Source organism: Protopterus annectens, chromosome 8.part0 (assembly GCF_019279795.1).
Source record: "Protopterus annectens isolate FY-2018-M chromosome 8.part0, PAN1.0, whole genome shotgun sequence".
NCBI classification, from domain to species: domain Eukaryota; kingdom Metazoa; phylum Chordata; order Ceratodontiformes; family Protopteridae; genus Protopterus; species Protopterus annectens.
In genome coordinates, this window is record NC_056741.1 from 434,802,086 (window position 1) to 434,818,055 (window position 15,970).

Sequence of the window (15,970 nt, forward strand, 5' to 3'; positions counted from 1 at the left end):
ATGTACCAGAGAACTGTGGTGTCATCTATTAAACCTTTCAGAGGACCTGGCAGAAAGAGAGGATGAAAAATTTGCAAGGCTAGGATCAAATCTCTCATCTCTCTGATGTTGATGTGTTCCCTCTTTTGAGATGGAGACCAGAGACCAGAGACCATGAACCTTCTTTGATGCAAAGTTCGCACCCCCCCCCCCAGCCTGTGTTTGGAGCATCTGTAAAAACAGTTGAGAAGGTTGGGGCAAGAGAAGAGAGAGGCCAGGATTCAAAGATAGCTGGTGAATCCACCAGAGGAGCCCTGTTTTCAGGCAGGGAAGAAGAGCAATGAGAAACTCTAGAGGGTGTGCATGTTGAAAACAGACGGTCTTCAGGTACCACTGAAATTTCTTTATTTGAAGCTTTGAAAAAAGGGCAGCATGGGAATAATAGAAGCCATGAATCTCAGGAGTCTGAGGAACTCCCTGTCTGAGATGGAAGGAAGAGACATAGCAGGGTTTCCATGAAGGCAGTCAGAGCTTGAACCTTGTCTGTTGGGATTAAAACCATCATCTGATCTGTTTTGAACTTGCACCCCAGCAAAATGTGATCCTTTGATGAGGTCAGAGAGGATTTTATGAAGTTTATAGTGAACCCCAGGCTTTGAAGGAGATGAATGGCTTGCTGAATGTTTTGAGACAATTGTTCTGAATTGACAGCAAGAAAGAAGAGGTCATCCAGATAGGGAGAAAGTTGAATCCCCTGGATCCTTTGTGAATACCTTTGGGACAGTGGAGAAACCAAAGGACAAGGCAGAGAACTGAAAATGCAAAGAAGCACCGAGAAATGTAAACATTTCCTGTAAAGAGGATGAATAGGAATGTGTAGGTAAGCATATCTGAGGTAAAAGGACACCATGAATAAATGGGGAGAAATCAGGGGAAATAGTATCTGAAGGGACAGTATGCAGAAAGATGGCACCTCTAGAAAGGTATTTCAGTGTGAGAGGTCTAGAATTGGTCTCCAAGGACCATCCTTTATTGGGACCAGAAACATTCTGGAATAGAAACTTCTGCCTCTCTGATTCAGAGGAGCATGCTGGATGGTGCCTTGTAAAATAAATTGTGATAGGAGCTGCAGGAACAACTCCAGCTGACTGGAGGGGGGCTGTGGAATCCACATGAAAGGAGAGAGAGTCTTCCAAGTCATGAAATATCCTTTATGAATGATGGCTAGGACCCAGTAGTCCTGAGTGATGTTTTCCCAGACTGGAAAAGAAAGGGAGAGGCAAACAGACAGAAGAGTATGACTTGGAAGAGGATGGTGGCTGTCACAGAGAGCTAGGCCTGGCCCAAAAGGGTTGCTGTGCTGGTGGAACTGAGGCAGAAGATTTTGACGATGGAGGTCTCCTAACTGACATTTTAGACCTAGAAGCAGGGGTAGAGGCAGAAGAGGAATGAGCGGGTCTACTAACAAAGGAAGTTTTGGCAGGAAAGTTCCTATGAAATTTAGGTACAGGTGAAACAAGCAAGTGTTTCAAATCTTGGAGCTCCTTCCCTTGTTCTTGCAGAGTCTTAAGTCTGCAGACGGAGAACAAAAAGTGCAGATTTGTCCAAAGGGGTATCAAGTAATTTTGCCTTAATATCCTTAGGAAGAGATTGTATTCTGGCAAAGAATTTCTCCTAAGCACCGAGGCAGAAGCAGCAGCTCTGGAAAATGCCTCAATGGCATCATAGCTACACTTAATGAAATGTTTGGCAACCTGTGAGGAAGCAAACGACAAGATAGAACCCGAGTTTTAACCTCAGATTCTGGTAACTGAGCCAGAGCTTGAAAGGCCTGAGAAAGCAAGGTCAAGGAATACCTAGACATGTAAGTCTGGTAATTGCCAGCTCTGATAGCTAAAGTGGATGAGTTATAGGGCTTCCTACCCAATCTGTCAAGATCTTACTTTCCTTATCAGATGGTAAAAGTCTGGCAGAAGGAGATAAACATGAAGACCTGTCAGAGATTATGGAGCCTACCACAGGTCTGCCAATTGCATTCATTTGGCACTTTATAAAATCTGACTGGACTGGTTCTTGGTAGCAGGAGCCTGAGAATATGGAGTCTTAGAAGAAGAGACGAAGGCATCCAAGAAAGCTGGAAGGACTGGATGCACTGCAGAAGGAGAAGGGACCTCCATTTGCAAAAGATCATATCAATTCTGTTTCTCAGAAATCTGGAAACAATCCCACTTAAAGAATTCTCTCATTTTATTAATAGTATCTCCAAAAGAAATGTCTTCAGGGGCAGCCACGATGGTGCAGTGGTTAGCGTTGGCACCTCACAGCAAGAGGTTCTCCAGTTCGATTCTCTGCTGTGGTGCCTCCTGTGCGGAGAATGCATGTCCTCCCTGTGGTCGTGTGGGTTTCCTCCAGGTGCTCCGATTTCCTCCCACATCCCAAAGACATGCAGTAGGTGAATTGGACACTCCAAATTGGCCCTAGGTGTGAGTATGTGCATGTGTGTGCCTTCTGCGGAAGGTTGGGTGCTGGGCTGGCAACTCAACACCATAAAACTCTACTGCCAATCATGAGTGAACATATGATCTGCTGTGGCGACCCCTAACTGGGAAAAGTCGAAAGAAGAAGAAGATCTCCAAAAGAAATGTCTTCAACTGGAGAGTCCACTCCATTTGATTTCTCATCAGGTGAGGCATATTCCAGAGAAGAGATAATTTGGGTTGAATATGGCAGGGAATCATCATAATCAGATGAACAATCCTCTGAGTCAGGGAGAATAGTCTGGGGTCCAGCAGACTGCAGAATGGGGAGGAAGTGAAGGCAGGTAGAAGGAGAGAGATGGACAGCTTCAAGGCCATCAAAGCCTTAATAAGACCCTGGGAAAATACATACCAGTCAGACTGTGGAGCAGAAGAAATACTGGAATCTTTAGTTTTTTGTTTTTGACATGTCTTTCTGATTGAGGAGAGAAAGCAGAAGACACCGATGTAGGCCTAACGTCCGAGATAGACAAAGATGGATCCCTAGCCAGAATGACTAGAACGTTCCAGAGTCCTCAAACCCAACAAGCCACAGTTCCCCTATATTGCCCAAAGCAGACATCTGCAAAGCCTCTGACATGGTAAGAACTGATCCCTTGGTGGCTTTCAAAGAGGTACCCACCGCAGAAGCAGACCAGACCTCCGACCATACCGCCGGGTCTTCACTGACCTCAAGGGACACACTGGAGATAAGAGGCACAGCTGAAGAGGTTTCAGGCCTTTGTTTGCTCACCTTCTTCCTCTTCAAACTTGGCTCAGTTGAAGGACCCCTGGAACCCTCCATAATGTCTTTAGCCAGATGTTTTAACCACTGATTTTATAAGTAAAGATTTAAAGCCAAAAGTCAGCTATGCAATGTCTTAGGCACAAAAGCTTGACAAATAGAACAGGAGCGGTAGTCGTGACTAAGCCCTAAACAGAAAAGGCAAAGGTCATGGCTATCTTTATGTGGAGTCTGCCTTCCACACCTACACTTGCCCTTCTTGGATGACATGAACAATAACAAATGGCAGTAGCAAAAAATCAAATCCCCAATGGGGCACTTGTCTGAAGCTGATGCTAGCAGCAACACACGGAATCTGACTACAGACCATACACAGGAGTTAACCTTCTGAATGACGGCAGAAAAGTTTTGAGGATGGTATGTATGGATGCCGCTTTTATGGCTGACATTGTCAGTCCATATATGTGGCATCCCATGTACTGGCAGTGGCTAGAAGCTTTTGTATACTGGTCGAACATTGTAGGATGGAAGACAACCCATATGTAAAGAATACTGCAACATTGAATAGAAGGACATCCACTGGTTTAAACAAAAGTAACTCAAAAGTAACGCACATTTAAGTTACTAGTTACTAAAAAAGTAATCTATTACTTTTACTAGTTACTATTTTGAAAGAGTAACTAGTTATATTAATAGTTACTAGAAATTGTAATATATTACAGTAATATATTACATATTATAATATATTATTCCCATCACTGACTATCAGTAACTGGCCTTTTTATGGAGGAAGACTCCCCTATTCTAACTTCTTGGGTCCTGTTTGTAAGGTAGCTGATTATCCAGCGGGTGATATAGGAGTTATACCTAGTTTAGTAAGCTTTTCTACAATGCTTGAGTGGGGCATTGTGCCAAATGCCTTGTCAGGTCAAGATAGGCAGTATGCACCATTCTGCCCTTATCCATTCCTTTGGTGACATTCTCAAAGAAGTCCACCAGGCTGAGTAGGCAAGACCTGCCCTTGACAAACCTAAACAATTTTGGGTCTAATGTTTGTAGGTTACCTACATTGTCATTTAGGATATCCATGATTATTCTCTGCATAGCTTTACATAACAAGCTAGTCAGGCTTATGGGTCAATAATTCCTCAGGTCCATGGATGGTCTACCCTTGTATAGCAGGATAACTGTTGCATTCCTCCATTCATTTGGCATGAATCCTGTTTGGAGGCTGTAGTTAAATATCGTTTGTATTGGTCCCAATAGTTCATATTTCAGCTAATAATAATGCATCCTATGATATTATCGAGACCTATCAATACAGTGCTCTTGGCCTTGCAATATACCTTGAGCACCTGTTCTCTAGTGATAGTTGGGGGAGCTATGGATGTGGGCATTTCCTGAGGGATATCTGGAGGGGACATGGGGTAAAACTGAAACAAAATTTTGTCAGTCAGGAGGTTTGCTATATCTTCTGGCTCCATATAGGTGTCACCATTTACAATTAATTTGGTACATTGCTGTGAATTGCCTTTGAGGTTATGGACATAGCTGAAGAAAGCTTTGTGATTGTCCTTGTCCTGGGAGGCTAATTTAATTTCACATTTGGCTTTGGAGGACTTTATTTCCTCCTAATTTGTTCATTTAGGTTGATGAGGGATTTCTTTTTACCTTGCTAGGCATTACACCTCCTAATTTTTGCCACATATTTCCCCCTTTTGTTATGCAACTTATTGACTTTGGGATTCCACCAGGACTCCTGTTTTTAACCTGGGTAGATAAAGTTGTCACTATGTTACTGTTAATATGATTATACAGGGTTTCTGTCAATTGCTCTGCATAAGCTGCGGTATTCTCAGCTGTTAAGCTGGGCTTGAAATTTTGCCATGGTGTCGCTTAGTAGTAGGACTTTTGCCCTAGAATAATTCCTAAAAGTTCCAGGTTAGCTGGTGTCCGTGGTTTTACCTTTACTTCAAAGTATGGTCTAACCTGAGTAAGGACATTACATTAGGGAGGGTACAACGTTCTGCTTTGTTTGTGAGGATCAGGTTAAGGATATTTCCAGGGCAGCCACGGTGGTGCAGCGGTTAGCATTGCCACCTCATAGCAAGAGGTTCTCCAGTTCGATCCTCGGCTGACGTGCCTTCTGTGCGGAGTCTGCATGTCCTCCCTGTGGTCGCAAGGGTTTCCTCTGGGTGCTCCTGTTTCCTCCCACATCCCAAAGACATGCTGTATGTGGACTGGACACCCTAAATTGGCCCTAGGTGTGCGTACATGTGTGTGCCTTCTGTGGAAGGCTGGGTGCCGGGCTGGCAACTTGACACCGTAAAACTCCACTGCCAATTGTGAGTGGATAGGTGATCCACTGTGGCGACCGCTAACCGGGAAAAGCCAGAAGAAGGTTAAGGATATTTCCACCCCTAGTAGGTGTACAGACTAACTGGTTCAAGGTGTCTGCACTTATAAAGCCCAGCAATCTTTTGTCCTGCACGTTAAGGGTTATTTGTGACTTCCAGTTTATGCTGGGGTAGTTATAATATTGTCATTCTATCCCAAACTGGCCTAGGTTTTGCCTGAAAACGGTCTTTGGACTGGTGCACTTACATGGTTAAGAATGTTATTAATAAATAAGAACAATATTGCAGCCAACACCCAACAGAGCATTTACAAATATCACCACCTTTAACTGAGTCACAGGCATTATGAAGACTTCTGTTAACAATATCAATGAAATGATACTTTATTTAGAAAGCACACAACACGATTTAAGATGACAGCAGAATCACAAAATCACTGTATCATTAACAAACAAAAAAAACCCCACTGCATTAATGCAGTTCTATTGACAAAAATCCATTGATGTAGTCATGTGCTTGCATCCACTTTAAAGATTAATTTACCATACTTAAACAAATTCTGCTAACTGCTGCATTAATCACAGTATAAAGATCAGTTTTCATTTGTCATCTGGGGAGGGTTTTAAAAATCCTCTCCCACCCAAAGGTGATGAACAAGCCTGCTGCCCTATCAGTTCTAAGCAAAGTTGTCAGCGGGGGAAGTGTAAGAATTGTAGCATGACTCAAACAAGAAAGAAAGCTACACAGTTTAAAATTGCTTCCACACTCTTCCTCCCCATTCTAACAGCAGGCGTGGCTCTAAACAACAGTGAGCTTTGTAGTCTGTCGTATGTGAACGGTGAGTCAGTCCAGACAGTTTTTTCAGGCTCTAATTCTGTGAATTTTAAGGTGAGTGTAGTTTAATTGATTTCATTTACATGATTTAATTTAATAGTCAAATTAAAACTTTGACATTTGTAGAACAAGGCTGCATGCTAGATATTACCTGTAACACTTAAAATCGCCCAAAGCTGAGATTTGCTACTGAAATATTTTATACCTTGCAATGCAATGTCGTTTGTAAGCATTTTAAAGGGATTTTACATTTATGTGCAATAGTACTTTAACAATGAAAGTACTGGTGCTGTGAGTTGTAATTGTTTCAGAGGTAATACTCTCTTTTTATTGAATAGAGTGATAAGTTGCTTCTTTTAGCAAATGGCTCCACCCTATTTCCCTAAAGAACTGGGGTACCAATGCTTCTGAAGTGAACAGTCTGTCAGTGGCAGCTGCTGCTGGAACCTTGAGAGAGACACACCTATAACTTGTACATCTGTTTCTGTTGGGAGTTAAATTCAGTACCGTTTTATTTTGTGTGGAGTATATTTGGAAAGATTTTTGTGGTTTAAGTTGTGAAAAGTGTGTGTGTAACAATACTGTATGGGTAGAACTGCATTTTACAAATGGCTTGCAAACTGCACGGACAATGTATGAAGTGCTGGTAAGCTAAGACTGATGTGCTTTGCAAAGTTTAATTTGTGCCACTTTGAAGGAAGGCATTTTGCCAATTTCACTTTCTGTGGTTGTTCTCTTGACTTGCGCATGCACATTTTACCAACAAAGTTTGTTTTAGATGCAAGATGTTCTTTAGTAATGTCCAGGTAAAGAATTTAAAAGCATGAGTAAATGTTCCCCACCACATACACACAGGTAACACTTTTGTGTGTTTGTTCTCTGACAAAAGTGCTTGTTCTGTGACAAATGTGCTATTATGTATGAAGCTTCCCCTTTTCCCTATAGGGGAAGCATATCCATCATTTGGGAGAGCTAAGCTTGTATCTTCAGCTGAGTAAAGTCTGCTCTACCAGCTGTTGGAGATGTTTTATTCAGTTTCCATTTATTGCAGCTGGGTGTGGCACGTTAAGCATCCTGCAGTATTTGTAGTCACGTTGCCTATTTCAAGTCGTTATGCTGGAGTGCAATAAAAATGTGAATAGGAACACAGTTTATGGCTGCCTGTATTTTCCAATGCAATGCAAGAATTTATTGTAAGCTTACAGACAATGGAATAAAGTTTAGGAACAGGTTTGATAAATACAGTTAGTATGAGACTTGTGTGGCATATCTGGGGAAACACCAGGGCTGAATAATAAAGCTAGTGAGATACTCAAGGGCATTGTACCACTCGGTGACCGTTCTGATTTGTTCATATCTGGGGAGCTAAGTCTGAGGGCCTTCAGGGTGCAAATGAGCTAGAACACAGAGCCTACAGAGAAGCTGTTTCTTCCGTGTTCAGTAGGCAAGTCCTGTAAACTAAGATATGCCCCCTATACTGTCCTTAATGATAGCTCTAATGCAAAAGGGTCATGTAAAGCACAATGTGGTTGAGTGGCACAAACTGTGTACATTTTGCAGTCCTAATAAACTGAGGCAGTGGACCCAATAATTTTTTGAAGTGTTCTTGCAGTCTAGTGCAAGAATGGCTTGAGCCCTCCCCCAGTAATAACCTTTGAGGTCTCTCTCTTATTTTGTGTATGGTGCTATAACTGCATCTTTAAATGAAACTGGTTCTTTTTAGCATTTACCCAGACCACAAGGGCAAACCACTCAGATGTGGTGGGAACATGCAAACACTATGTGTGTTGTGAATGAAGCTTAGGGCTGAATCACAGATCCTGGAGTTTGCCTGTTTAGTGTAAAATGCCTCACTGATGAAGTGGGGTATTAAGTATGACCACTCTAGATTCATTCCAAAGGTGGATGCAAAGTTCAGTAGCCAGTACTATGAGACTGGGTCATCTTGAATTTTGCACAGCATCAGTTTATTATGGTTATGGTACTCTTCTAGGATTTTCTTGTATCTGAAAAATTACATATTTCTTTCTATTGCTTGATAATTGTTGCACACTGCTACTGATTTGATAGCTGCAAGGTAGCTATAGTTCACTTCCCTGAATCAGAGGCATGCCTGCAAGGGAGGTGCTGATTGTGATGCTGATGCCAGTAGATAAAGTGACTGGTTATGCTGAACGTATAGCTGAAGAACTGTAACACAATGAACATTGTCACTGGTCTTCAGACCAGATTTTCACGGTGCCGAGTCGCCAGCTTGACACCCAACCTTCAACGAAGGCATGCCCATTCACGCATGTCTTTCAGAATGCCACTCTACCTGCGGGGAGGACATGCAGACTCCCCACGCAGAAGGCACTCCTGCACACTATCTGAGAATCTAACGGGAGAACCTCTTGCTGTGAGGCAAGAACGCTACTACTGCACCACCGGAAGGGCATAAGCAGGGGGGGTGATGGTTACAAGCATAATCAGTTTGTTGTGCAGCAAGTAATGTTCAGGAAATGATGGGGAACCCATAAGTGGCTTATACAGTGCCTTTAGGGGAGGAAAGTGACAACTCCAGCACAGCCAGCAAATGAACATGGACAGTTTTAAGTCCCAGCAGCCATAAGTGACTCTACTTGCTAAATTGTGGCAAGCATTTAATGTTCTTCTGTTTTGTATTTTCAGTAAGCATACCTCTCAACCTCTTGGCACAAGAAGTCTGGACAAAGCCAAAAATAATGTGGGGAGAAAGACACAAAACTAGAACAAGTATTACTCTTATGAAAGTTGCTAGAATAATAGGTTTTAACAGGTTTTGTGTTAAAGATTTGAAGTATTCTATCCCCGGTGGTTTGCAGAAAACCAAATTTTATGAGAAATGGACATGAAGAAAAATCTGGACAATCTGTGAAAATCTGAACAGCTGAGAGGTATGGTAAGCATGCAGGTTAAATGAAAATATAGCCCCAAGAGAGCTTGTGAGATCAGGCCATTTTATTGCTACTTGCTTAATTGGACATGCCTGTGTGAACTTCCCAGTAGAAATGATGTGCCTTTATACGAGCTTTACAATCTGTGCAGCAGAGTATGCATTTTCAGTTCTGTAGCCATGAAGCTTAGCAAGGAGAAACCACACCCACTGCAGAAGGAATTTATCATTTCTTGGCTGTCTGTGAAAAGGTCATTCCACATTTCAAAACTCAAACATTCTCCATCTAGCGTGTTAACTGCTGTCAAAGGCATGCTAAACAAACACGCCCTGTATAATATATGTAGACTTTACTTGTCTCCCATCTTTGCCCTCCATTGGATTTTGCTGTCAAATGTCTACTAAGACAACAGATGCTGCTAATGTCTGTGCACATTTCTCTATCTTTTTTTGCCCTCCATCGGATTCTCTTTTTGAGTTATGTGCCCACTGTAGTTTTTTTTTTTTTTTTTTTCATCTCTCTTGAGTCTTCTGATTTCATAATCCTCAGACTGTGCTCAACTACACCGCTGCTGTTGTCATTTACTGAATGACCCATGCTGCAAAATGAATGTGAATTTGGTGCACTGCTTTACCACACTTACTTCTTGTTGCTGTGTTGTCTCCCATGCTGCTGCAGGCTTGTATCTCTATTATTAGGTGCCTGGGTTCCATTCTAAATGGAGTTCTAGCATTAATTGTGGTTATACTCCTGATGAAGTTGCCCAAAGACATTGTCAAAAAGGTATCGTATGAATCATCTTATCCATATTACCTGAACTGGGAAAAGCCAAAAATAAGACTTTATTAGTGAAAGACCAAATTGTGTACAATGTGCATTTTTAGCAGCTGTCTCTGTCCTGCTGCCCCTGCATGCATATGTCACGTGGAATCCATTTGAAGTGTGTGTGAGCTGCAGCAGTGTCTGTCAAGCTAAAAAGGTTGTTGTACCTTTTGGCTTTTCCCGGTTAGGGGTCGCCACAGCGGAACTCCGGTCTGCTAATGATTGGCAGCAGATTTTTATGTACAGAGTTGCCAGCCCTGACGTACAACCTTTAACAAAGGTACGCCCATTCACACATGTCTCCACACAGGAGACGCTTTAGCTGAGAATCGAACAGAGCAACGTCTTACTGTGAGGCGACAATGCTACTGCAGCACCACCAATGCAATGCTGTCAAGCTAAAAAGGTGAGGGAGAAAAATACTCCTATGTAGTTACATTGTAAATACATGTAGTGGTGTTTGCCTGTCAATGTGATTAAAACTTTGCACTATCCTACCCTATGGCTTCTGAATCTCTTTCCTGCTGTGAATTTGATTGTTTGGAGTTGGCCTCATTTCTTTTATATAAGACAACAGCCGTATGGCCCATTCTTTCTGAGCATTTGTTAGTTGTATCATTCCATTTGTTCCCTGAATGTTTTGCCCATTTCCATCTCTGATTCTATCTGTACTGTGGATCCCCCTCTGTTAACCTTGTCCTCTGCTTGTGGTGACTGTGTGTGTGTATGTAGAGTGCTGCTAGGGAAAGCTGCTGTGTGCTTGGTTCTATACAGGGCAGAATCACCTGGTGACTCCTTTGGAACCTGATATAACCTCCCCTGTCTCCTTCTGGAGTGTGTAGCAACATGACTGAACAACCTTCTCCCTTCCCTCCTCAAAGCTGGCAAATACCACTAATCTCCCTCCTTTGCTTTTCCAGCTTCCTGTGTTATTTGGGGTGTAATAAGGGCTTTATCCCTTCCCTCTGTACCCATGGTTCTTAAAATTTCTTCTCATAAAATCTGCAACGTTAACATAACAGTGCATGTATTACTTATCGCCTTTCTGTTTGTAAAAGGTACTACTTAATACATTACCAGGGAATAATGTTGGATTGGAGTTCATCTTGCTAAGAGACCCTGACTCTTGCAGGCCATACTGGACTCCAGAATAATTTGGCCATTGAGAATGGTGTATGTCGTAGATCAGCATATGATTTCATTAAAGCCATTTGGATAGTGAGAGAGGACATGTCCTAATCTGAACAGATTTGATAGCAGGCAAGAACCACATGGCTTGCCAGGTCTACTCATTTTAATAGTTCAGTTGCAGGTCCTAGTTACTGAAATGTATTTCTTTAAAAATAAAAAAAACTCAGTTCTTGTAGTAAATGCATCCTACATTTTGTATTGACACTCTCCATTGCATCATCGGTACAACTTGCAGTCATCTGCTATCCTCTTTGTTAAAGTACTTCTTTTACCTCCCTTGAGCTATTCCATGTGGTACCTCAGGCAGTGATTAGTAACTGTACTAATACTGATCCCTGAGATTGATAGTGCAATAATGAACAATTTTTTGCTGGTACTTTCTTCTTTGGGTATTACTGTACTCCATGGTTTCTGTACCCCTTTTAAGGATTCTAGGTGGAGCAAAGTTGACAGGAAAGCTTCATAAAGTCCGAGTGTGTTACAGTTTTTAAATGGTCTGCTTTTGAAGTTTAGCGATCAAGACTGATATCCTTGCATTCATCACTGCAGAATTCCTTACAAATTAGATTCCCTGCTGTGAAGCCCACTGTCCGGCCAGAAGTCTACTGTTGCTTTAAAGTACGCTAAACATACCTGCGCAGGATAGGGCATAAAGGTGACGTTCAGATGTGCCATCCTCTGAACTTTGCCTCCAGTCCGAATGCTGTTTTAACAGTTGGTCTTTTGTGCTTATGCCTGTGCTGGAGTCCTCACAGTTGCAGATAAGTACCCAGTTGGGTTTTTGGTTACTTTTTCTTTTTGATTTTGTGCTGTTTGTGGTTAATGTTCTCTAGGAAGGGTAATTGCCAGTGTAGCAGACTTGATTCTCCATAAAAAAAATTTTTTTTTTTATAGGTACTACTCACGACCATATGTCTTGTTCAATTTGTCAGGTGTTTGTCCCCAAAACTCTTCGTAGTAGGCTTTCTTCCCTTTCATTGTGTCTTGAACCAGCTTTTACTGAAGTTACAATGGCTGGAACTTCTCTCCCAAGGGTTAGCTGCTGGGAAGAAGATTCATAAGGTAGGACCAGAATCTTCCTCTGTCCAGCCTCTGCTGGGAGTTTCTTCTGAGGTTATTATGAACCTGGAGGCTCACCCGCTTGTTTTGTCAGATTCTTATATTGTGTCTAGGTTGGAGGCTGGTGAGGTCTGACGGGGCAGCATGTCCATTGAGGCTTTGCAGGCATCCTTTTTGGATGTTGAGGGAACCTTGGTTGAATGTTTCTGAGGGGTATAGAGGGGTTCTGCAGTTTCTCTTTAGGGAAGAGATTCCTACTGCAGTTGTGGAATGCCGTCCTGAGTCTGGGCCTTCTCAGGTTTCTAGGATGGATGTCCCCTTAAAGAAAGAGAACTAATCATGTTTATTCTGCTCCTAGGGATCCACTAAGTGAGTGGCAGGCCTTTTACTCGGGGCTTATTTAATGCTTTACTGTCATTGAGGCCTCCTCAAGGGGTTTTGGTTTCTGCTCCTCCTTGATCCTCTTCTTCCCCTAAAAGACCCAGACAATTTAATTCTTGCGAGGTGGATTTGGACTCCCTTGCTTATTCTACCCAGATTCCTTCTTTAGACTATGGGTCTGAGGAGAAGGATTCTCATACTCTTATCCTTTTGAGGAAAATTCCTTTGGGGACACAATCTCTAGGATGATGGAATTTTTTTAAGTGGGATTGTGCCCAGGTTTCAGATAACAGTAAGCGGTATGATGAGGTACTCCAGATGGACTCTGCTAAACCTGCAGCCATTTCTCCTGTCTTGCTTGCTTTATTGGATGTTTTTTCCAATGCCTCTAAAGTGCCTGATTCTCTGCCCCCTGCTCCCAAGTCTGATAGGTTTTATAGGGTGCCTGAGGATTGTTCCTTTTTGTTTAAATGTCCTACTGCTGACCCCTCTGGTGTTTGTAGCCTCTGATAAGCCATCTCAGTTGCTTCCTTTGTCCAAGTTACTGCCTTATGATGAGGACAGTACCTTGCATAGGCTGGGTAAGAAGGTTTATACTTGGGCTGTTAATTATCAAACCCATACATCTAGGTATGTGGTGGCTCTTTTTTTTTTTTTTCTAAGGCTTGTCAGCTTCTTTCTGATCTTCCACACTCCTGAGAGTAAATCTTCTGCTATTTTCTTTCCTTGTTTGGTACTTCCTTTCAGGTAGTTTGTCATTCTGTCGAATGTAGTTGTGATGCAGCAGATGCCCCCTAGGGCTGCTGCTTTTGGTTCAGTTCTGAGGAGATATTCTTTGCTTAGGCTTCAACCTTTGTCTGATGATATTGAGGCTAAGTTGATGGAAGCTTCTCTAGATTAATCTTTTGTTGAAGCAGCTTCTGGTTTTAAGTCTCTTAAGACAAGACAAGTGAAAGGCTTTACGGAGCTTAAGCATGTCTTTGTTTCTCTTGTGCCTAAATTTCAGCAAAACTACCCTTCTAAGCCAGCATTTGTTTGTAGGCAGTGTTGCCCTCCTCCTAAAGGTAAAAGTAGTAGTAAAAGGACTCCTGCCAACTCTACTCAGACTGCAGGGATTCTTAAGCCTCCCTTTCCTGACAAATCAGGTGCTGTCTAGCTGTCTATCCACCTTTTCCCAGACACATTCATCTTTCTGTTTTTCTTCCTGTTTGGCTCTGAATCATCCAGGATTCTTGGGATCTGTTTTCATTTGGCAAGGGTACTTCATGGTCTGGATTTCCTGCCCTCCTTTTATGGGCATTCCCTCAGCCTCCTTGGGAACAACTTTCCTTTTTCCCCCAGAGATTCTTCAAGACCTCTTGTCTCGGGGTAATATTAAAGAGGTGCCTGTGTCTCAAAGGGGGAAAGGGTTTTATTCAGAATGTTTCTAGTGACCAGAAATAAAGGTACTTATAAATCTTAGGAAGTTACTAGGTTATTGGCCCTGAGGCCCTTACAAGCCTAGCCAAGCCAAGAATTTAGCCCATGTCCCTCCAGCTGCTGCATGTGCTTTGTGAGGTACATGCCAAAAGGGGCATTGTACTCAATGCGTCTTGTAAGGGAAGAATACAGGGATGTTATGACCACCTTGTCCCTGGATGAGATAACCTTACTAATGAGGTGGGCCATGTAGAAAGCTTTCTGTACAACGGAGGAAATATGGTGTTTAAAAGTCAGTTTGCTATAAACCTGGGTGCCCAAGTCCCTCACGACTGTGTGCTTAGTGCCTTATCCATGCAGGGGATGTCATTTTCCCTAAAAGTGCCAAAAAATGCATAGTCATTCAGTTTTGAGGCAGTGTTTCTGGCTCCAGTCACTTGTTTGGGTGAGCCCATCTTGGAGGATGTCCACATCACTAAGGGAATTGATGACTGCACCCAGCTTGCAGTCATCTGTAAACTTGGTCAGCCATAGCCCACTAGATTTTTCCTGCACCTTGGAGAAGTATATCCCAAACAGCAGAGGCCCCAGGACCGATCCCTGTAGGTGGTGTGCACAATCTTCCTCGTCTATGGCCTTGGTGACACTCTCAGAAGTTGGGCACCCCCGACACCAAACTGTGTGGTATCAAGTGTCTGGAGGTTGCCGATGTCCTTGTTAATGAGGTCCATGATAATCCACTCCATGGCCTTGCAGATCAGGCTAGTTAGGCTGATGGGTCTATAATTTCCTGGATTGGTGGATGCTCCAACTTTGTACAAAGGGATAACAGTAGCTATCCTTCACTCAGCTGGGACAAAGCCAGTACTTGGGGGTTTGGTTTGCAAAGGGTGCCTAATGGTGTTGCAAGTTTCTGCCAGAGTTCGTGTACGATACAGCTTGGGATGTTATCTGGTCCCATGGAGGCTGTATTTTGCTTTTTGAGATGGCAGTGATGACTTGCTCCCTAGAGATAAGGGGAGAGGGGCAGATACTGCGGATGTCCTGATTGGGGGGGGGGGGTGGACAGAAGAATTTCACTGAACCTGTCTGACAGCAGGTTGGCTATATCTACAAGGTTTGTGTATGTGGTGTCCTTGACCACCAGATCTGGGTGATTACTTTGAGATTTCAGACGTATGTGAAGAAAGCCTTATGATTGTCTTTAGTAGATGTGGCCAGTTTGGACTTCTTTGGAGGATTTCTGTAGTGTTCTTATTTGCTTGTTCAGGCTAAGGAGATGCTCCTTCTTGGACCTGGACAACAACATTTTCCTTTTATTGTAGATGTCCACCAGACAGGTTTACTCTTCTTGAGGAGGAGGAGTTTGTCCTGTCTGGTATTCCTGATTCCATGCAGCTATATAAATGCTCATATAGTACTTTGGTGTAGGTTTGGACATATGTGCCGGTTCCTGTGGAAGGGGTGGAGGGCTGTGAAGGTGGTATAATCAGCTTTGGAGTAGATTTTTTTTTTTTTTTTTACCCTAGCTGTTGGGGGGGGGGGGGGGCAGGGGAGATGGTGACTTTTGAAAGTGACTGCTTTATGTGGCCGACTCTTACCAGGGATGATTACCTGCAGGGATGCTACAGTGGTTACTCATGTTGGTTAATACAAAGTCCAAGATATTTTCACCTCTTGGGGGGGGGGGGGGGTGTCAGCCAACTGGTCCAAGGCATTTGCATTGACAAAATCAAGGAGTCTCTGGGTATT

The 15,970-nt window shown here is 42.9% G+C and overlaps 1 protein-coding gene across 2 annotated transcripts in view; it reads left to right on the forward strand.

Moving 5' to 3' along the window:
* Positions 1–6,322: 6,322 nt before the first annotated feature.
* LOC122808853 (protein S100-A10-like) overlaps positions 6,323–15,970 on the forward strand; it is a 50,626-nt gene continuing 40,978 nt past the window's right edge. The window contains exon 1 of one of the 2 annotated variants that reach the window (XM_044079951.1): positions 6,323–6,435. The gene's annotated coding sequence lies outside the window, so the exon portion shown is untranslated. Of the gene's footprint in view, positions 6,486–15,970 lie in introns of both variants that reach the window. The other variant, XM_044079950.1, reaches the window with a different exon arrangement.